The sequence below is a fragment of the Nycticebus coucang genome, chromosome 9 (assembly GCF_027406575.1).
Source record: "Nycticebus coucang isolate mNycCou1 chromosome 9, mNycCou1.pri, whole genome shotgun sequence".
NCBI classification, from domain to species: domain Eukaryota; kingdom Metazoa; phylum Chordata; class Mammalia; order Primates; family Lorisidae; genus Nycticebus; species Nycticebus coucang.
Genome location: NC_069788.1, coordinates 94,236,672 through 94,258,645, shown reverse-complemented (window position 1 = coordinate 94,258,645; position 21,974 = coordinate 94,236,672). Strand labels below are relative to the sequence as shown.

The following is a 21,974-nucleotide window of genomic DNA, read 5'->3' as shown; positions in this document are numbered from 1 at the left end:
TTTCTACGTCTATCAAGATGATCATATGATTTTTTTCTTTACACTATTGATATAGTATATTCTATTAATTAATTTTTAGATGTTAAATCAATCTTGGATTCCTGGGTTAAATCCTACTTGCTCGTGGTATGATTCCTTTTTTAGGTTGCTGCATTCATCTATTTCCTTTTTATTTTCTTGTGACGTCTTTGTCTTGTTTTGGCATCAGGATAATACTCTAGACCAGTGTTTTCCAATCTTTTTTTATCTCATGGCACACTTGAACCTTTAGTTAAACTTTCACGGTACACTTAAATTATGTTGGTCAAATAAAGTTTAAAAAAGAATATACTTACTGTGCTTTGAACTTCTTCCAAAAATAATTTAATTAATGATATTTAAAAGTTTTCGAGGCACACTGGTTGAAAATCACTGCTCAAGGCCGGGCTCACTAACACTTCTGGGAGGCCGAAGCAGGAGGATTTCTTGAGCTCAGGAATTAGAGACCAGCCTGAACAAGAGCGAGACCCCATCTCTAAAAATAGCCGGTTGCCATTGGCAGGTGCCTATAGTCCCAGCTACTAGGGAGGCTAAGGCAAGAGAATCACTTGAGCCCAAGTGTTTGAGGGTGCTGTGAGCTGTGACACCATGGCACTCTACTGAGGGTGACAAAATTAGACTCAAAAAAGAGTCTCAAAAAAGGGGGGGGAGAGAGAGAGAAAGAAAAGAAAGAAAGAAAGGAAGGAAGGAAGGGAGGGAGGGAGGGAGGAAAGAAAGAATCACTGCTCTAGACCTATAGAATAAGTTAGGAAGTGTTTGTCTATAGTCCTTCTATCTTTCTGAGGTTGCCCAGTAGCTGCAACTGGGTTCAATAATTTAACTGCTCCTCCTATTATAGAATGTGTCACTTGTTTCTAACTATTTGCTAGTGTAACAGCTCCACAGAGCATATTTTAATGTTAATATTTAAATTTTAAATTGTAAATATGTGTAGGTACTGCCCTATTTTTGAGAATTTTAAAATTTAAATATTCTCTCAACCAATTTGCAAGAAGCTTGTCATTTTCACAGCTAACATGTACTGTATTCTTCCCCCTCCTTGGTACTGTACCAAGAGCTCTAAATACATAATCCTTCACCTGTGAAATAGGAGTATTATTTCCTCCTCCCACCATTGTGTGGATGAGAAAACCGAAGCACAGAGATTAAATAACTTGGCCAAGGTCACACAGCTAGTAAATGGTAGAACTTGGTCTCAAACTTTGTTCAGCCATGATCTAAATTTGGGGTTATGGTGGAGGTGGAAGTTGAGTGTCTAAGATGGTCAGAATTCTACTGAAAACTGAAATAACCAAGGGACCTACCTGGTTCAGTATTTATTTGCCATCAGTGGATGTTTTTGTGTTTTATTTGGTGTTGCTGATGGCTAGTTCTTACAGGCTATTGTGAAACAAGGACATGTGGATGTCTCATTCTGATTTTGAACAGTGTCTTTTCTCCCTTCTTATCTCCTTAGAACCGCACCCAGCATCCATCCCTATCAAATGTGAAGTTCAGAGTGGTTGAGCCAGAATTAACTAAATCCCCACAATAGGGCCAACCCAAGAGCAGGAGTTTTGAAGCTGGCCCATGGATAGTAATTTGGATGGGAAAATAGTTACATCTTATGTTTACTAACCTTTAACCTCTGACTGGCTAAGCGTGAGCATTTCCTTCCATAATGAATGTGGGTAACAACCCAGCAGTAGATAAGCAGGACCTGTAGCTTTGTCACCAACAGAAATCACAGATCTATCCCTCCCTTTATGGTTGTGGCAGATACATCATCATTCACTCTCACCACTGCCTCAAAATCCTGATCATTTTTAGACCTGATCTTGTTATTTCATGATTTAATGACAAAGCACATATCATGCATTTGTTTCATGATTTAATACCTGTATTTTAATATGGCTGATTTTGTAATCCTATGCATTTTGTTTCATTCATTACAAAAACAACATTATTCTAAGAAGGTATGCATAGGCTCCCCAGACAGCCAAAGGCTTCAGGTAGCAGAAAACAGAAATTGAGAACCAGACCAAGGTTACTTAGGCTGACTTTGAAGATAGGCGAAAAGGGAACTTGCCACAGCTGCAATCACCATCCCTCGTGGTAGGGCATTAATGCACTTGTAGTGGTTTGAAAATGGACTTGAAACACTCCTGTTGCGCGGTCACCGAGCATAATCTCATCTTCTCCTGATGATTCAGACCACGTCTCAGGATGTTGCTGTTCATCACTGGGAGTGTACATTAGTACAGTCCCTCAGAGCACTGGGGAAGAAGCATTGAGAAAGGTCCTATTTATAGAGTTCCCTTTTTATAGCATAGACTTTGCTGAGTTCCCTCCCTATTCCTTTATCTGTCCTCAGATAGTGATGATGTCCCCTTGACTCTTAGTCCATTGCCTACCCTGTGGTTTCAGCATCTCGTGTACACTTGATTGTAAATGCTGAGTTTGGAATATAGAATACTAGCTCATACTTCCTGTTTAATGTTTACATTAGAAATTGCAACTGACCGGCTTTGGACCAAAGGTGACATGCTTTATTTGGCCCACAGATGGTAAATTTTTAACAACCAGTTCAAAGAAAGAAGGGAGGGAAGGAAGGAAAGAAGGAAGGCCCTGATTCACAGCACCCTCCTATTTCTGTGGTGTAAATATTCCCACAATGGCTGACTGCAGTATGAACAAGAAGTCAAGGAAAGAATGTGGACTAGAGAAGAGATGTGCATACTCAGCTCTCAGCAGCCTTTACCAGCCAGCACCAGAACATTGCTGTGGGCCTCAGAACATGTGAGAAAATTTCAATGAGTTGTCAACTTTTAAAAGGTTTCTCGGTCAAAATCTAGATTTTGATTCCTCTTGGAAAAATGGAAAATCGGGCTGTGTCAGGCCCACATTCCTTCATGCCAACAACCTGCTGGGGAAGGTGCTCTCTGTGGGAAGCTCGCTGAGCCCGGCCCCACCCCCCCCCAGGCTGAATGTCACCTACCAGTCATCTCCAACTTTGACTTCTTTCCCGTCCCCTGGTCTAAGTGCTGAGGTTTCTCTCATTTCTTTAAAATGTAAGAAACAAGTGATCTTATCCCCTGGCTTGTTGTCAGAAAACTCAAGAAAGAATTGCAGAGTGAGGCCCCATATCCTATTAATTTTCAAAAATGGCTTCTAACTTGACCATGGGGCAGTCAAGGTTTTCCTGATGGGATGCCTGGAGATTTTATTTCATTCTGGTTGATTTCCCTCTGGCCATCCCAAAAGCAAAGAGTTTTTCCATGTAGGATATTTAATTAATGAGAATCAAACCAAAAAAGCATGATCTCTGTGGCAGGATAAAGCTTTTCCTATGGGAAATTAAGACCCACTCACTGGATATGGTAAAAAGTGATAAGTTCACAGGAAACTCAGTACAGTAATTAAAAATGTAATTCCTGTGCAGTAAGGCAGTTGACACAGCACAGTCAAAGAAAAATAGCATCGCGGAGGTCTTGGAGACTGTTCGTGTTGATTTTGGATAATGTCCAAATGTTTGGGGAAAACACTTAAACCTGGAATGTAGAACATGGGGATACCAACCCTGCCGGAGTGTTGTATTATAAATACCTTATTGTGTATAGCATTAAGGGATGTGTAAAGGGTATCAGACATTCTAAAACCTGTTCTTGGTGGGGTGCAGTGCTTCTGCAGACTAAGGGAAGAGTCTTGGAGTCTTGGAGTTACCAGTGCTAATGGGGGAGAAAAGGGAGTCCGTCAGAAAAATAGTGGTAGGTATGTTAAGACCTGCATTATGAATGTACTCAAACATTAGCAAGAGTGTTATTCTTTAAGAATAAAATATTTGGACCTGGCTTATTGTACCCTCAATGAATCCCCAACAATAAAAAAAAAAATTTTTTTTAAAGCTAAAAAAAAAAAAAGAATAAAATATTTGGGAAGGGAAGCTCCATTGTTGTTTTTTTTTTTAATTAAATCATAGCTGTGTACATTAATGCAATCATGGGGTACAATGTGCTGGTTTTATATACAATTTGAAATATTTTCATCAAAGGGAAGCTCCATTGTTAAAGATACTTTTTGTGAACCTTAACCAGGCAAAATGTTTTTTAATGTCCCCTCAGTGCACAACTGCATGTTGTTTGGAAGGGCCATCCATACATTCAGGCTCTTCTTTCTGACTATTAATATAAAATGAAGAGAAGAGATCCTTGGTCTTGCTCTGTCTTCCAGGCTGGAGTGCAGTGGTACAATCACAGCTCACTGCAACCTAGAATTCCTAGCCTCAAGCAATCCTCCCTCTTCAGCCACCCAAGTGAGTAGCTGGGACTACAGGCACATGCCTCGACGCCTGGCTGGAGAGGGATTTTAATGGACAAGTGTAGTTTATTAAACACAGATGCAGTAAAGGCACAGTTAAAAAGAAAGAACAGTACAGGGGTTTGCAGGGAGGAGATAGGAAATGTTGGAGACAGAGGTCAAGGAAGCATTTTGAAGCAGCAGGAAGACCCACTGGTGAGTAAGAAGACAGGTGGGTTCCAAAGATACAGGAGACTAGCTTTTGGGGATTGAGTGCTTTCATTTATTCCCTTTAAAGAAGTATCATGATATTCAGAAGGGGGTGAGGAAGGTGAGACACCCACCACTTCTCAGGCACCAGGTGCTACGCCTCCTCTGGTATGGGGCAGACACTCCAGGTAAGAGCCCCATCACGGTCATTAAAGGCACAGTGCCAGGCGCTGCACTAAGTGCTGGTTTAATTACATCATCCTGTTTAATCCTCACAACACTCCAGACGATGATGTCCCCACATCACAGATGAGGAAACTGAGACAGGAAATTTGCCCCTTACCACAGCCGGCAGGAGGGGATGCAGGCCCAGGTAGCTCGAAAGCCCATGCTTTTCCTAGAAGCCCGTCGCCTTCACAAGCATGAGATTGTGTTGTGAACGAATTAATTAGTTGAGCATGATGCCCCAAAAAAATATCATATAGAATTGCTTAATTAATTCACAATAATATCAGTGAAGACGGAGTGAGTTCCATTTCATCTTGATTTTATTCTTCCTGGATGGCTTTTTTTTTACAGTTTTTGGCCGGGGCTGGGTTTGAACCTGCCGCCTCTGGCATATGGGGCCAGCGCCCTACTCCTTTGAGCCACAGGCAACACCCACTGTACGGCTTCTTTAAATAAAAGTCTATTATTGTTACTGTGATTTCTCTTTGCCACCTCTGCATTTTAAGAAAATCGGGGGCAAATCAGAATGCAGGATGGATGCTTCTGGTTCTACATTCCGAGGCACCCTGGTCCTTTCCAGCGTGCCCAGCCGACTTGAGATATGGTGGAAATGTGGCAAAGGGCAGGCAGTGACTGGCATTGTTTCAGGTTTCCTGGAAGATCCTCATCACCCTTTCTCTTACAGAGAACGTTGTGGACTGTGTCAGTTCCACAGGGTGGAGCATTCCCCAACCTCTTCCCAGAAGACTCTAGGTCTCCTTTGTCCATGGGATAAATGCATCAAGTCCTCATTCATGGAGCACTGGAAGACAGTCCAAATCTTTCTTGATACTTGGATTACCTTGAATGTGCTTATTCTAGCACAGAATAACTGCGTGACATTTGGGTATACTGACTTACTATATAATTAATTGACTTGCTGTGTTGAGATTTGTTTAGTGGGATTTGGTGGGAGCAATTTTCCCCTCTGGCCTCTTTCTTTCAGGACATCAGATCTCCTAACTTCTGCTTCAGCTTCTACTCCATGGAGATTGTGTTGTGAATGAATTAATTAGTCGAGCATGATGCCCCCCAAAAATATCGTATAGAATTGCTACCTCTTAGGTTACCAGTACCTCTTAGGTTACCTCTGCCTACCTGGGCCCATGAGCTCCTTGTCTGTCTCACCCCTGTGTGTCTGTGCCTTGAATAATGCTGGCATACAGTAGGCCCCCAGTAAATACTTTGGGGGTAGATCAATCAGTGGAAACCACTTCCCATACCGTTTGACTGCCCTATGCTTGTGACCTTCTTTTATTGCCACTGAAAGAGAGCCAGGCATTCACACGACCTCCCCAAATGCTGCTCATTCTGACAGCCAGAGAGTGCTGTGATCTGGTCATAATGCTGTATACACATATAGTCACTGCACAATCGAATTATCACAGGTGAGACAAGTACAAGGGCTTTCTCTTAATAATAAAACTGGTTATATTTCTTGTAATCTATGAGAGGAAACAGCAGAGTATGGAGTTCTTACTCAACTTGCTTCTTTTCCTGTGTCTCAACCAAATCCAGTCCTGTCTTAAGCCAACATGAAGGAGGCCGGGCTCAGTCCACATGGCATGTGCAGCACAGATCACCATATTTATCTGGCACCGGAGGGATGATGTGCTTCATTATCAGAGAGTTTTCTATAGAATTAAAATTAGCCTAGAAATGTGTTCATTCCACATTTGGCTTTAACTTAACCATTTTGGTGAAAGTGATTAAAATAAACTGATTGCATGTTACCCCACCTCTTTTAAAAAGTGTATCCTGAACATAATGTGAGCCCTTTGGGATGTTGAAAGCTCATCTTTGTGGGCAGAGAATCAGTGTTTCTGGGCTGGCAGGGAACTATCACTGCATTGTACCAAAAAAAGGCAGAACCCACAAGGAGCCACTGAGGTTGGCATTGTTTGTCCCTGTGTTCATCTGTGATCTCTAGAGTCCTTCTTCCTTTCCTCTGATGTCCCTTTGTGCTGAGATCAAGTGGCTCTTTCTAACAGGAGTACACAGCAAGACCTCCTAGGAAATTTTTTTTTAAATGGATAACTGACCTGAGCAGAGTTTTTTATTCTGAGGTTGGGCCTTGGTAGTTCTATTTTAAAACAAACACCGAAACTTCCTTAAGTGATTCTGACATTTGCTCTTCCTTGAGATCCAGCGTTACAGTTAAGGTATCTTGTGCTGCTTTTAATCAGCTGTCTTATTTTTCTCTGATGTATTCGGTTGAGGACCCAAGAAGGGCTTCTTTGTTCTTTCAACAAGTTGAAGCGATTATTCTCAAGCTTGTTCAGCTGTGAGATACCTGGATTCTTAGTCCTTGCAAAATACAATGAAACTTTGATTCTCTTATTAAAACTAGGAACAATTTGGCTCATCTGACTGCAGTAGGGTTTACAGCTAATTGATCACAACCAGTTATAGATTTCTTTGTTCCTTTTCTAGTCCCCCTGCTTCACTTGACTAGCCAAATAAAAATAAATAAATAAATAAATAAATAAGACCACATTTTTTTTAATTTCAGATTATTGTGGGGGTAATACAACCAAGTCACAATATCTGAAGGTGTTAGGTAGAGCCCCTCTTGTAGTTATGTCCTGCACCAAAAAGGTGTGCTGTACACCCCATTCAGTGGGAGTACCCCAACACCCCCTCTCTTATTCCTTTCCCCCCAGCTTGAATTGAAATGAGTTTTTCTCCTGTGTGGGCATAAATTATATCATCTAGTGGCTTCATATTAGTATTGAGTACATTGGATATTTGTTTCTCCATTCTTGTGATACTTTACTGAGAAGAATGTGTTTCAACTCCATCCAGGTTAATATAAAAGATGTGAAGTCATCATGTTTTTTATGTCTGAATAGTATTCCATGGTAGACATAATACTACAGTCTGTTAATCCATTCCTGGGCTGATGGGCATTTAGGTTGTTTCCACGTCTTGGCGATTGTCAATTGAGCTGTGATAAACAATCTAGTGCATATGTCTTTAAGATAAAATGATGTTTTTCCTCTGGGTAGATGCCTAGTAGTAGGATGCGGGGTCAAATGGGAGGTCTAATTTGAGTTCTTTGAGAAAAGAACCACGTTTTCTGTATTGACTTAGTCAAGACCCTTTTGCTTGCAGATATTAGAAACTCACTTGAATTAGTTCAAGACAAAATGTGGAATGTATCTTAAGTCTACAGGGGTGCCTCATTCTATTGCACTCCACAGATATTTTATAAATTGAAGGTTTGCAGCAACCCTTTGTTGAGCATTCTTTTGATGTCATTTCTCCAACAGCATGTGCTCACTTTGTGCTCTAGGTCACATTTTGGTAATTCTCACAATATTTCAGACTTTTCCATTATTTTATCTGTTATGGTGATCTGTGCTCAGTAAACTTAGATGTTATACTTTTTTTTGATCAACGTAATTTAAGAGTGCTACAGAAGTTTAAATATAGGTTCAAGTGTGCCATGAGATACAAAGGTTGAAAAGCAGCATGAGTGTTCGAGTGAAAGGTAGAGTTGCATGTCTCTCACTTTAAATCAACAGCTAGAAATGAGTAAGCTTAGTGAGGAAGGCTTGTTGAAATCAGAGACAGGCCAAAAGGTAGGCCTCTTATGAGAAATAACCAAGTTGTGAATGCAAAAGAAAAGTTCTTGAAGGACATTAACAGTGCTACTCCAGTGAAGGTAAACAACTTTATTGCCTTCTATATTTAAACCTTCTTTACTTCTTTACTGACACTCGGAGATGTCTCTGCCTAATATAACCAGCTGTCTTAATCCATTTGTGTTGCTGGAACACAATACGTGAGACTGGTAATTTATAAAGAAAAGAGATTTATTTAGCTTATGGTCCTGCAGGCTGGGAAGTTCAAGGGCATGGCCGTGTCTTCTGGCCAGTGCTTTCATGCTACATCATAGTATGGCAGAGAAGGTCAAAGGGGAAGCAGACACATGCAAACACAGAAAACCCAAGGGGCTTCCTGGATTTATAGCAACCCACTCTTGAGGGAACTAAAGCATACCCTCAAAAATTAACCCAGAATCGCAAGAGCAAGAACTCATCACTGAGATCTGCTCCCATTACCCAAACACCTCCCCCTAGAACTCACCTATACTTCCACATTGGGTATGAAATTTCAATATGAGTTTTGGTGCAGGCAGACTCAAACCATAGCCTAACTACAGCACCAGCCGTCTTTCTGACAGCCACATACCATACTCCCCATCCCTAAGGAAAGAACATTTGAAGTCCTATTGAGCTGCGGCAAGCAAAGGGTCATGGTCCCCAGATATGAATGCTTACCAGCTGCCATTTGTGGACTAAGCAATGAGATTAAACCACCCACCACACACCCTATATATAATACTGGAAAGAAAACTGGACAATCACAATAAAAATTTCCCTTTAGTAAAAGGAATGGGGTTTAGGAACCCCATGTATCTTGTTCAGTTATTAGGCATTGATAATGAGCATACACAACATCTGGAGGGGCAGAGGAGGTGAAATGGGACTCTTTAAATCTAGACCTTCTCTGACGGAAGCAGACAGGGGAATGCAACGGAAGGAACAGTATGTCTGTCTGTCTGTCTCCCTCTCTCTCTCTCATCTCTCTCCCAGGGCAAAAACTTCCCTCATGTGCAGGGGATAACTCCTCTCTCCTGGTCTCTCTCTGGACCTCCTGCCTCTGGTTTTCTCTTCTCCTCCATGTTCCAGGTACTAACTAAGGGGTTTTTCATAGGCTTTAAAATAAGAATTCAGAGGACCAGGACATTTCCATGGCAGGTTCCTCCAAGTACCCCTGGGACTACACATAATTTTATATAGCTCATGGAAAATATTGTATTTTTTAATAGCTATTTATTGACATTTATTCGTGTGTTCATATTTTTATTTGTATTTACTTATTTAAATGTCACACACACACACACACAAACACCATCTGATTTCTTGGCTCTCATTGGTTAGCATAAAGTTTTAAAGTTCTACAATTTACACAACAATGTTAAGTATATGACCACCCAGGCTGAAGGTCCCTACAGCCACATCCCAGAGAGACCCCTATGTGGAAACCATAAAAACCTCATCCAGATTGCTTTGGGAAAGGAATTTTTCTCATTAATTGATTCCTCTTATTATCAAGGATCACTAGGATTCTACTCCAAAGTTGTGTTCTCTGGGAGGCCACAGCGGGTGGATTGCTTGAGCTCAGGAGTGGGAGACCAGCCTGAGCAAGAGCCAGACCCCCAAATTTAAAAATAGGTGGGCATTGTGGCAGGTGCCTATAGTCCCAGCCACTTAGGAGGTTGAGGCAGGAGGATCATTTGAGCCCAAGACTTTGAGTTTGTTTTGAGTTATGACACCATGGCATTCTTCCAAGGGCAACAAAGTGAGACTCTGTCTCAAAAAAAACAAAAGAAAGAAAGAAAGAAAGAAAAATAGTTATATTTACTTTTGAAATTAAAGGATAAAATCACCCACGATCTCACTAACCAGAGTGGCCAACGCTTACTTTTTTGTGTGATTCTTTCCAAACATTGTATGTATGGTTTTAACAAAGTTGAGTTGAAATATTCCTAAATGTTAGTCCTCTCTGCTTGCTCCGTAAGTCCAGTTTTCTCATTGCCATTGAACTTTCACTTGAGGAACATTCAGGCTTCTGCATTGCCTCCGACATCATTAGGAACGGTTGCAGGTGCCAGAGAAGGAACTCCCTCCACCCTTATTCAGGTTAGCCCCTGGGGATCTGGTGTGGTTTAGATGTCTGGCCCCTCCAAATCTCATCTTGAAATTTGATCCTAGTATTAAATTTGGGGCCTGGTGGGAGGGGTTTGGGTTATGAGGGCAGAACCCTCATGAATGTGCCCTTCCTGCCATCATTAGTGGGTTTTCCTTTCATAGTTCACAGGAGTGCTGAGTGACAGATTGTTTAAAAGAGCCCAGCACTAACTGCTCCCACTCTTGCTCCTGCTCTCGTCGCGGGACATGCCTGCTCCCCCTCACCTTCCGCCTTAATTGGAAGCTCCCTGAATCCCTCACCAGGAGGAGAGGGTGGCATGATCATTCTGGCACAGCCTGCAGAACTGTGAGCCAAATAAACTTCTTTTCCTTATAAATTACCTAGCCTTGCACCATTTCTTCATAACAGCACAAAACAGACTAACCCAGTGGCTTTTTAAATGTCCTCAAAAAATCCCTGATGCACCTTGTTTCTTGTTATTGGCCTCCTTTTCCTACAAGTTGAGAAGATGAGAAATTAAAAAAATAGAATGTTCATTGGCTGGATTTCAGGAAATCGAAGATTGGTTTGTCTATACAATGAGTTATTAGAAAGATGTTTCTGGCTCAACAATTGGCTTTATATGTACCAACAAGTTTCCCACTTGGGAAAACTAGGGAGAGAAGTGCTTACTGTCGAGGCAGGTTTTGAGGGCCCTGGATGAAAGTCACTGCTCTTGGAGAACAAAGTAAGCCCTGAATAATCAAGCAGCAAGTCAGTGTTTGTGAAAACCCACCACACAGTGAATAAATGGACAATTGGTGCTTGAGATGCTCACAGAAATCTTCAGAAGGGTTTGGAACATCTGTTTTATGGAGAAAGTGCCAGCACCACCTTCTTTCTCAATCAAACAAGTTTAATTTCTCCTTCCAGGGAAGGCAAGCGGTGTAAACCATCCAAAAATTGTGCACATTTGGCCTTGACGTACATCCCTAATATACACCTCCTTCCCTGATGGGTTCATGCAGCTGACTAACCACACAGCTCTGGGTTTTTCTTGAATGAACTGCTTTTTTATTAGCACATTACCTGAGACTTGGGTTTCTCCTGCTCTTCCCTTCACAACCCAATATTAAATTTAACTTACATTTCCTATATTAAGAAGGACCTAAGGGCCAGACTAAAATTTCTTTGGAGCTAATACCACTTTGGTGTTAGTAGCATAGAAAATTGACACCTGGAAAATTAGGGCTTGGCCATAGTAAAAAAAGCACTAAATGAAACTATAGCTTCTTGTAGGAAACTTGATGCAAAGAAGTAAGTCTAGGCTGGGTGCAGTGGCTCATCCCGGTAATCCTTTGGGAGACAGTGTCCCCTGTGACGCTTTGGGAGGCCAACTGGAGGATTGCTTGAAGTCAGGGGTTTGAGACTAGCCTGAGTAAGAGTGAGACTCTGTCTCTACAAAAAATAGCACAGGGAGCTGGACACAGTGGCACGTGCCTGTAGTCCCAGGGGCTGAGGCAGGAGGATTGTTTGAGCCCAGGGTTGTGAGGCTGCTGTGAGCTATAATGACACCACTCCACTCTATCCCAAGCAACAGAGAGATGATCTTGTGAAAGAAAGGAAGGAAGGAGGAGAAGAGGGGGGCAGAGAGGGAGGAAGGAAGGAGGGAAGAGAGAAAGGAAGGAAGGAGGGAGAGAAGAGAGAGAGAGGAAGGGGGAGAGGGAAGGAAGGAAAGAAGAAAGAAAGGAAGAAGGGGAAGAAAGAAGGGAAGAATGGGAAGGAAGGAAAGAAAAGAAAGAAAAAGGAAGTGAGTTCACCCACCCAAAAAACTCCAAAATGTAGCCATAGCTACGTTTTCGTGACTTGTTTGTCATTGGCCCGTTCTCAAACCTCACCGGCGCTGACCCTAATGAAATCCAAACTGGAAGTAGATTCTGCACAATGACATTACACTCCATGAGTCACTCTCTGGCTACTACTGGTAACCTCCAAGATGCAAGTCTTTCTTCTATTTTCTGGAAAGAAAATTGCCTACCTAATAGAAAATGAAGGCCTAATCAGTCCCAAGGATGTTAGGCAGACCTCAAATCGTGCAGCAGTAAATTGAACAAAGGAAAACAGTAATTTCATCAGATTAGTCCTGGTTATTTTTATAGCCTTGATTTGTCCACCTGAGTCAGTGGAATGATTTTTTAAAATAGTCTGATGAGCTGCCACTTTTAACATTGTATTTGGGGCTCAGCAGCTAGGGCACCAGCCACATACACCTGAGCTGGCGGGTTCAAACCCAACCCAGACCTGCCAAACAGCAATGACAACAACAACAACAAAATAGCCGGGCATTGTGGCAGGCGCCTGTACTTCCAGCTACTTGGGAGGCTGAGGCAGGAGAATCACTTGAGTTTGAGGTTGCTGTGAGCTGTGACCCCCACAGCACTCTACCAAGGGTGACATAATAAGTCTCTGTCTCAGAAAAAAATAAAATAAAATTGTATTTGGGCTCAGTGCCTGTAGCTCTGTGGTTAGGGCACTGGCCACATACACTGGGGCCGATGGGTTCAAACCTGTCCCAGGCCTGCTAAACAACAATGACAACCGCAACACAAAAATAGCCAGGCATTGTGGCAGGCACCCCTGTAGTTCCAGCTACTAGGGAGGCTGAGGCAAGAGAATCACTTAAGCCCAAGAGTTTGAGGTTGCTGTGAGCTGTGACACCATGGCACTCTACTGAGGACGAAATAATAAAACTCTGTCTAAAAAAAAAAAAAATTGTATTGTGGTGGGTTCCTGTAATCCCAGCTACTCGGGAGGCTGAGGCAAGAGAATCACTTAAGCCCAAGATTTTGAGGTTGCTGTGAGCTGTTACACCACAGCACTCTACCCAGGGTGACATAGTGAGACTCTGTATCAAAAAAAATAAAAATAAAAATTGTATTTGCATCTCAGCCTTAGAGATTTGAGTGAAACACAGACTTCCACATTCTTTATAGCTATGAGGGCTGTGGCTATAGATGGCATTTCCCCTTACAAGAGACCTCACCCTCCTGTGCCTCCATCTGTAACATGGATGATAATAGACATACAGTTTCTCCATCTGTAACATGGATGATAATAGACATACAGTTTCTCCATCTGTAACATGGATGATAATAGACATACAGTTTCTCCATCTGTAACATGGATGATAATAGACCCTCACAGAGTTGTCCTGAGAAGTAAAGCAGATGACAAAGGCAGGGTGTGCAGGACAGGCCTGCTTTGTAGTGGGCACTAAATACGTTCCTGTTCCTTCTGTTCACTCTCTGAAATTGTTTCCAATACCAACTAGGCAGGAGACTCCATTTTTCCAGAATCTTGACCAGAAGTTCTAGCACGTTTCTACCCTGATCCTGATACCTTATCCTGGACCAGTGATCCAAGGCACCTGGACAAGTGTCTTGTTCACTTATGGCAAAACTAATACTTAGATGAGGGCATGGGGGTATCATATTCAGTAATCCTCCCTCCCTCCCACATTGAAAAATGGGGATAACCAGATGCTTCCGTAATTCTTGTTCAGGAGGACGCGTAGAGCTGTGGTGGTAACAACAGCAGCAAACATACAGAATGTTCCTCTCAGTTCATGGCTCTTGCATAGAGTATCTTCATTATGGACGTGAAAACTGAGGTTAGAAAGGTTTTGTGAGAATCTCGCATGTGCTAAAATGCCTGGTGGTAAAGGCAGGATTCAGTCCTGGATGGTGGGGACTCCCCAGTCCATCAGCTCCACTCTACCCTACACAGAAACCTTCAGGATGTTGTCCCCTCTCCAGCCCCTTTCCTGGTTATTAGGAATCAATGCCATGGACTGTAGTCCCCCCCATGTCCTCCTGTGAAATCCCTCCTGATATCCCCCAAGGCTGGGGCTTGTCCACAGAGCATCTGGATCAGTGGGACTTGTCTCAGATGTTGACACTAACGTTCTCTCTCTCTCCGCGTGGTTGCTGCTTTCCATCTGAATTAGAAAGCTTTAGTTTAAGGTATCAGACATTAGATGTGTGAGAATTTTATTTCTGTTAACACTCCGAAGATTTTAAGGGCAATCTGGGTTATTTTATCCAGGACCTCTTCCCGGAAAAAATAGTGCACGAGACTGAAAAACACATGGCAACTAGAGCATCCTGTCCACTCCAAAGAGAGGCAGGTTTTCTTGTTCTTCCCTTCCCTCCCCTCTTCTACCCTCCCCTCCCCTTCCTTTCCTTTCCTTTTTTCTTTTCAGACAGAATTTCATTCTGTCACCCAGGCTAGAATGCCATGGCCTCAGCCTAGCTCACAGGACCTCAAACTCCTAGGCTCCAGCAATCCTCCTGCCTCAGCCTCCCGAGTACTGGGACTACACCTCCGCAGGCGTGTAGGATAGTTTTTCTGTTTTTAGTAGCTATGGGATCTCGCTCTTGCTCAGGCTGGTCTCAAACTCCTGAGCTCAAGGGATCCTCCTGTCTTGGCCTCCCAGAGTGCTAAGAGTATAGGCATGGGCCACTGCGCCTGGCCGAGAGGCAGGTTTTCTTTAGCTCTCTTTTGGACCAGAGAGATCTATTAAGCACTTCTACTTCTGAAGACGTCACCTTTTCTTCTTCCTTTCCGCACGGCTTACATGAAGCTCGGACCCCAGTAGGACATTTCAGGGCAGCACCTGGATTCCCTGAAGACCCGTCTTTGTCTCCTCACATGTCCCCTTGGCAGGGGCCAGACTCCCTTGCCTGTGTATCAGCCCCAACTCTTTGTCTCTCCTGCTCTCTCCTCTCTTCTGGCAACTCACTCACCTCACTCCTCCAGCCACTTCTCCTTCATCACCAGTTTTTCTCTTCTTACTGAAAGAAGAAGTGTCCTAATCCTGTTCTTCCTCAAGGACGCCCCAGTGCTGGCTCCTGTGCCTGCCTTTTGGCTCCCCCCTGCATCCTTGTTGGGTGTCAGGAACTGAATCGTTTCTGAGTTTTCTCTCTGGGCCCTTTCTCTCTGAAAGTAGAAATATTTATTATTTTTATAGAGACTATTTCAAATCTTTTATTATACAGGCCACTCATCGATGAGTTTCTGGAAACCGCACTGAAGACACACGTTCTCTGGAGATGTTTTTCTCCTTCAGCACAGCAAGCAACCAGAAGGCAATAAGAAACCCTGTCCTCACCACGAGCATTGCTATGTTTGGGGACTCTGGTGGTTTATTGGATGATTTTATCTGTTTTTGTTTCTTTAAAGCCCTTGTGTGATCATCTGAAGAATTCTGCCAGAATTGTCTGACCAGGGTGGTGAGCAGTCTGTTTCCCTCCCAGGCCACATGTTCTCATGGGGTGGCCAACTGAAGCCCAAAGGAGGCTCTGCCCTGCCCAGGCTGGGCAAGGATGGTGGGAGAGTCCCAAAGAGTTCCTTCCTTTGTGAGGTGTCCTTGCCTCAAACTTAGTGATCGACCACTTTCCAATTCTATTTTGCTATTTGGGCCTGGGGTTGGGTCCATCCATGGTCCAAGGCATTCAGCAATGCCATTTCTCCCATTCACACTGGCCTCCTTTCAGTTCCTCGATTTCTACAAGCTCCGTCCTGTCTCAGGCCCTTTGGTCTTACCTTTTCCTCTTCTCCCATCTCATTACAAAACTAGGTCACCATCTTCAGCCTCCCCTGATGACATGAGAGCTTCTCTTACCCTCTCTCGTGAAGCAACCCTCTCTCGTGAAGCAACCCTCCCCTCAAGGGGTTACTTGATTTTCTTTTTTTTTTTTTTATTATTGGGGATGGTTACTTGATTTTCATAGATAGGATAAAGCGAGTGTCAGAACGACCAATGTTTGAGCAACAAAGTTCTCCTACAGTTTGTGGAGACACTCTGCATCCCACCGGGGGCCCTGGTCCTGGATTGTTGTTATTGAAGGTATCAGTGTACTCAGGGGTTAGAATACCACGCTTTGGGTCTTTACATACAAAATCCACTGTGTGCCAAAATCAAGGAAGTTATTTTCTTTTTCTTCCCATTTTTCTTAAAGACCCTTGCATCCAATTCTAAACAGACAAGGACAGGCAGTAATTTGTGTCCAGAGAGAGCCAAGAACAAGGGCTCCATTTATTTCGTAGTTTGTAATTTCTGCATGTCCAAGGAAAAGATCCTGGGTAAGAAATTATAATTGAGAGGCCAGCGAAGGTTTTGTGCTTCCTTGTAAAGTGGCATGATTGCAGTGATTACAAATCATTGTCCAGGCCTTGGCAAGCACGGGGTCAAAGAAGAAGGCTTTCTGGGGAGATAAGAGTTCCCCAGAGACCCAGGCAGCCTGAGCCAGGAGTGCTGGGGGCAGGAGGCCACGTCCTGACTGGGGCTGGATTCCTGATGCTGCTTACCCCTATGACTGTGGGCACCTCACCTCCCTGGGTTTCAAATCCTTTGGAAAATGAGGTGTTCCCATCAGAATAGTTCTTCTTATCTCCCATCGTACCTATCATCTCCCCTTTTATGTCAAAAATTTTTATGATACTGCAATGAAATTTTATCAATAAAATATTCTTGTACTACCCTGAAAGAAAATTGTCTAGATAAAATAAGCTATACATATAAATTCAGGAAGATAGTATCCTGCCCTTATTATAATATAAAGAAGAAACAACAGAAAACATTTTGTAGTGAGTTACTGTGACTATTAATACATAAATGCTAGGGTCGCAGTATCTTGCAAATAGTCAGGTGTTCATACCTACCCACAGACTGGCACAGGGGTGCTATGGCACACACCCCTGCATTACTGTCCGTGAGATTGCCTGAGATGGTGAACAACTCTTGGTTACACTTAAAATGAATGTTGAATCGTCCCTCAATTTATGTGGCAGTTGCCTTCCTGGAAATTTCAGTGTATATTAAAACTGTACAACAGAGGGCGGTGCCTGTGGCTCAAAGGGGTAGGGCGCTAGTCCCATATTCCGGAGGTGGTGGGTTCAAACCCAGCCCCGGCCAAAATTTAAAAAAAAAAAAAATTGTACAACAGAAGAGAAAAGTGTGTTTATTTGTAAACTAAGAATTAGGTTCTGGACCCAGATAAATGCAGGCAGGTTTCTGTACACATAAATATCCAGAGAGACATTTGGAAGTGGTACAGGATGCAGGAAATGTCTACACTGTGCTGGACCTGGAGCATCCCAGCCTCTGCCCACTAAATGCCAAATCATTATGACAGCCAAACCACCTGGCAAGCACAGGTTTCCTGAATGCCTCATAGGGGCAGCACTGCTCATAATGAGAACTCTGTCTTTCTTCAGTGAGCCCAGAGGTGTGCTTCGACAACTTCAATGTGCCTTAAATTGCCAGGAGACCTTATGGGACCCGAGATTCTGCATGACAGGCGATGCCACTGCTGCTGGTCTGGGACCACTCTACAAGTAGAAGGACTTTAAGGAGTCACAGGGTGGGTGCCTCTTGAACTAAGTGTCTGAGGATTCAGTCCCTGCCTCTATAAAGTGGGGTGTCTTTGAGAACCACATGCTATGGAGTCTCCTGGGGTGCTTGTTACATGCACACCCTGAGCCTCATTCTGGACGCCTTAATCAGAAACTCCCTGCCCCCGCATCTCAGTACTCAATGCCCCAAGTATTGCCTTCAAACCACTCAATTAAGAACCCCCCAAGAACATTTCTGGACATCCATGGATCTTGAGGATCTTTGCCAAACAAAACTGTATTTCTCCATCCAAATCTCAGATTCTATGCAAGTCAAGAAACTGTCCTGGGATGTTCAGATGGAGGTTGGAGAGGTGGCCACTCATCTGCAGTTCTGGGGATTTTCTATTTCTTGGCTGAGTGGTGGTTACTTAGACATTCAAGCCATTTTCACGTTGATTCCCTTTCTTTCTGAATGTATGTTACATTTCACAAACACTCAGATAAGGAGACCTCTCTTCAGTGGTTTTAGTGGATGTGGTTGAATAGCCCAGGAAAAGAATGAGGAGAATTGTTATTTGCTACTAAAACCCAATTAGCCTTTATTTCCCAGCTGTGGCCCCTTTCTTGTGGATTTCATCGATTCTAATCTGGCTGTAGGGGAGGGCAGTGTGGAAGACACAGTAAAACGTTCCCTTTTGTTGTCCTGAGACCAAACAAAGAGATGTTGACCTACACTTTCCTGGAAAATGTCAGCTAGGGACATCTGGAGAAGGGGCTGAGTCCATTTCTGGATGCAGAATGTCCCTCTTATCCCTCGTCACAGCATCACTGCCTCAGTTGGCTCACAAGAATGGAGAAGCAAGAATCCAATGTGCTCAATTCTAATATGATGCCAGTAGATGATCTAATACACTTCCACATAAGAGAAAAACTCAAATCAATTCAAGGAGGAAGGTAGAGGAATGAGGAAGGGGGGAGGGGGAGACGGGAGGGGGAAGGGTGTGCTCCCATTTAAGGGGTACAATATTAGGGTGTACGGCACACCTCTTGGGGGCAGGACACAATTACAAGAGGGACTTTACCTAACAAATGCAAACAGTATAACCCAATTCTTTGTACCCTCAATTAACTGGAAACAATAATAAAAAGAATTCATTCCTCCCTCAAAAATCTAAAGACCCTAAGCCAGGGTGGGAAAGCTGCAGCCTTCAGGCCACATGTGGGCTTCTACGTCTTTACGTGTGGCCTTTGACGGAATCCAAATTCTACAGAATCAATCTTTTTATTGTTATCAATAAAATCTTTTTAATTTACATTTTATTTTTAAAATAAACATATTTAAAATACCAAAGAATAAAATAAGTTTCAGCAAAATAATCCTCCCAGACTGGCCCAATTAGAACATTCGTAAGCCGTAGGGTTCAACTGACACTGCCTGGCTCACGACTTGGGTCTAACTTCCCCACCTGACTGGCACCACTACTGCACAAGGCTCTTGGTGAGAATTTATGGGGGTTGAGTGGGCCAGTCTGGGATTAGCTTTGGACAGCAGTCCACTGTGTTTCTGTTTGAAGTAGAACTTGTGAATAGTTGCACGCTCAACAGTATGTTTAAATTCTGTCTGCTTAATAGTGAATCATTTCAAAGAAGACCAAGAGAATGCTAAAGGAAGAAAACAGATTTTTTTTAATGAGCATTGGGAATTGCAGTATTATCTTGTTTATGTTCAAAATGACGTGCTTGCTTTGTGATACCGAAATATCAACATTAAATAAATGCAGTGCTCATCAGCATGATAACGTGCATAAGGGCCACTAATACTTTTAATGAGAAGGAGAGATGCAAAAAGTTATATAGCAGAAATTAAAAGATGAACAGCAAAAGCTAAGGCAAGTCTTTTAAGCAGCAGTAGACCTGGAAATAATGCCAAAAGCAACTTATAAAGTATCTTGTATACTCAGGAAAAAAGGGAAGCCATTCAGTGATGGAGAAATTGAGAAAGAATACATGGTTGGAGTTGTAAGATGCTTAAACACAGGTAACATTTCAAAGTACAAACTGTCTCTTTCAAGGAGACCCATAACTGACTGGCAGCGTGAATTAGCCTTCAACTTAACAGAACAACTTCCATACACTCATAAAATGGTGTTTTATATAGTATATACTATTTGATATATAGTATATACTATTTATATATATACTCAGTATATAAATAATAGTATATACTAATAGTATATATAGTATATACTATTCTATCACTTGGGATGAATCTAATACTACTGACTGAGCACAGATTTTATATTTCATTTGGGTCATGATAAAAGATTTTCTTTGCTATAAAGAGTCAGTTTGGGCACTCTTGTGAACAGAACACTAGGAATAGATATCTTCAACAGTTTTCAAGATCAATGTCATGAAGTTGTATTGAATTTGGTAAATTTAGTGAGTGTATGTACAGTTGATGCACCTTCCGTGACAGGAAAACACAAAGAGTTTAATGCATAGATGATCTCATTTCTTTCAATTCTGTCATGCATCAGCGAAATCTCGGTGCTAAAGCTACTGTGTTTTTTGTTAATCTATCAGCCATTTAATTAGGTTCTTTTTAAGAAATTTAAAACACCATTTTATGAGGGTAAGCTCCGTTTGTCAGGGTAAACACGCATTGCAGGTAGCGCTGAAGCTGAGGAATAGCCTTGATTTTCCATAAAATTTGCGAGTCCACGGCTTTTTGATCAACCTTGCGCTGTTCTATCTCACCCTCCTGGTGTCTGGGCTTCCGGAGCTGCTGTTTCTTGAAATGAGCATCAGTAAGATGCTTTGGGATTTTAACATTACTGATGTCAATTTGTGTAGTGGTGGCGATGACAAATTTCTGGTGTGTCCTTTGTAGAGGAACTCAATTGAGGGACAGAGGTCCAGTCACAAGTAGCAAGCCACTGCCCAGTTGCTTTAGGAAAACCACTCCTTTGCCTCTGTGGTGTCCAGTGAGGATAATTAGAATGGTCCCGGGTGTGATGTTAGATTGCAGTTTTCTCACATGCTGACTGAATGGTTTTTTGCCCTGGCTCAATAGCTTTCAACGCTCAGCTTCAGTGGAATAGTATCTAGGCACTTTGCGAAGTTTAACCACCCGAGTACCACCACTCTTGTCCCCACCAACTGGTTTTGTAACAGTGGCAAGGACCTTCACCTTCTTTTTCTTTTCGATCTTGGCTTTAGCTGCTGTGTATTTCCTCTTACACATCGCCTTTCTCGAATACGTGGCAGATCGGGACTATCTGCCTATTCCTCTGACGAGAATGGGATTTCAGCTGCAGTGGGGCTTCCCCTTAGGGCCTTAGGCCTCTTCTCTTTATTAACAGGTTTCTTCTCTTTAGAAACCGGCTTCTCAACTTTTTCACCCGCCATCTTGCAAGACGGGAATGAGTAAAGCTACTATGTTAAGTGACACTTTGCAACAGTTACATGGTCTGACAATTAAGCTCACAAACTTGTCACCCTATGCTTACATTGGCAGCTCTGTATAAACGACCTGGCAAGGGCTCATCACCTCGGTTATGAGTCTCTCCCAGCAGGTGTTCAAGTTCAGCTGTGCCAGTGTCTTGCTGAGTGTTCATTATGGTTGTTGCCTGTTTTGTGCGCCAGTGGAGAATGTTGGAGCTAGAATTAGAGCAATAAACAAGCATTCGTAAATTTGTTAAACTTGGCAAGAGTGGAAGCAAAATTGGGGACATGTTAGTCCATGTTTATGGGGATAAATGCCATGAAGAAAACGGCAGTCTACAAATGGAGTAAATGTTTTTCTGAGAGAAAAGTGTCACTGATGAAGAGAGGTCAAGGTGGCCAGTAACGAAACTAACAAAAACATTCCAAAGATTTGTCAAAGTATACATCAAAATCTTCAGCTGACTGTGAGACGCATCGCAGACCAAGTAAACATCGACAGAGAAACAGGAAAATCTGAACTGAAAATCTTGGCATGGGAAAGGTGTGGCGCTTGCACCACGACAGTGCACCAGCTCACAGGCGCAGTCTGTGAAGGCATTTTTAGCCTTAAACAAATAACTATATTGGAACATCCT

General features: G+C 42.7%; 1 protein-coding gene and 1 pseudogene across 1 annotated transcript in view; one reads left to right on the top strand and one right to left on the bottom strand.

Annotated features, from left to right (window-relative positions):
• KCNK13 (potassium two pore domain channel subfamily K member 13) overlaps nucleotides 1-21,974 on the top strand; it is a 124,155-nt gene that overhangs the window by 17,871 nt on the left and 84,310 nt on the right. The window lies entirely within an intron of this gene.
• LOC128594888 (60S ribosomal protein L6-like) lies at nucleotides 20,504-21,300 on the bottom strand (annotated as a pseudogene).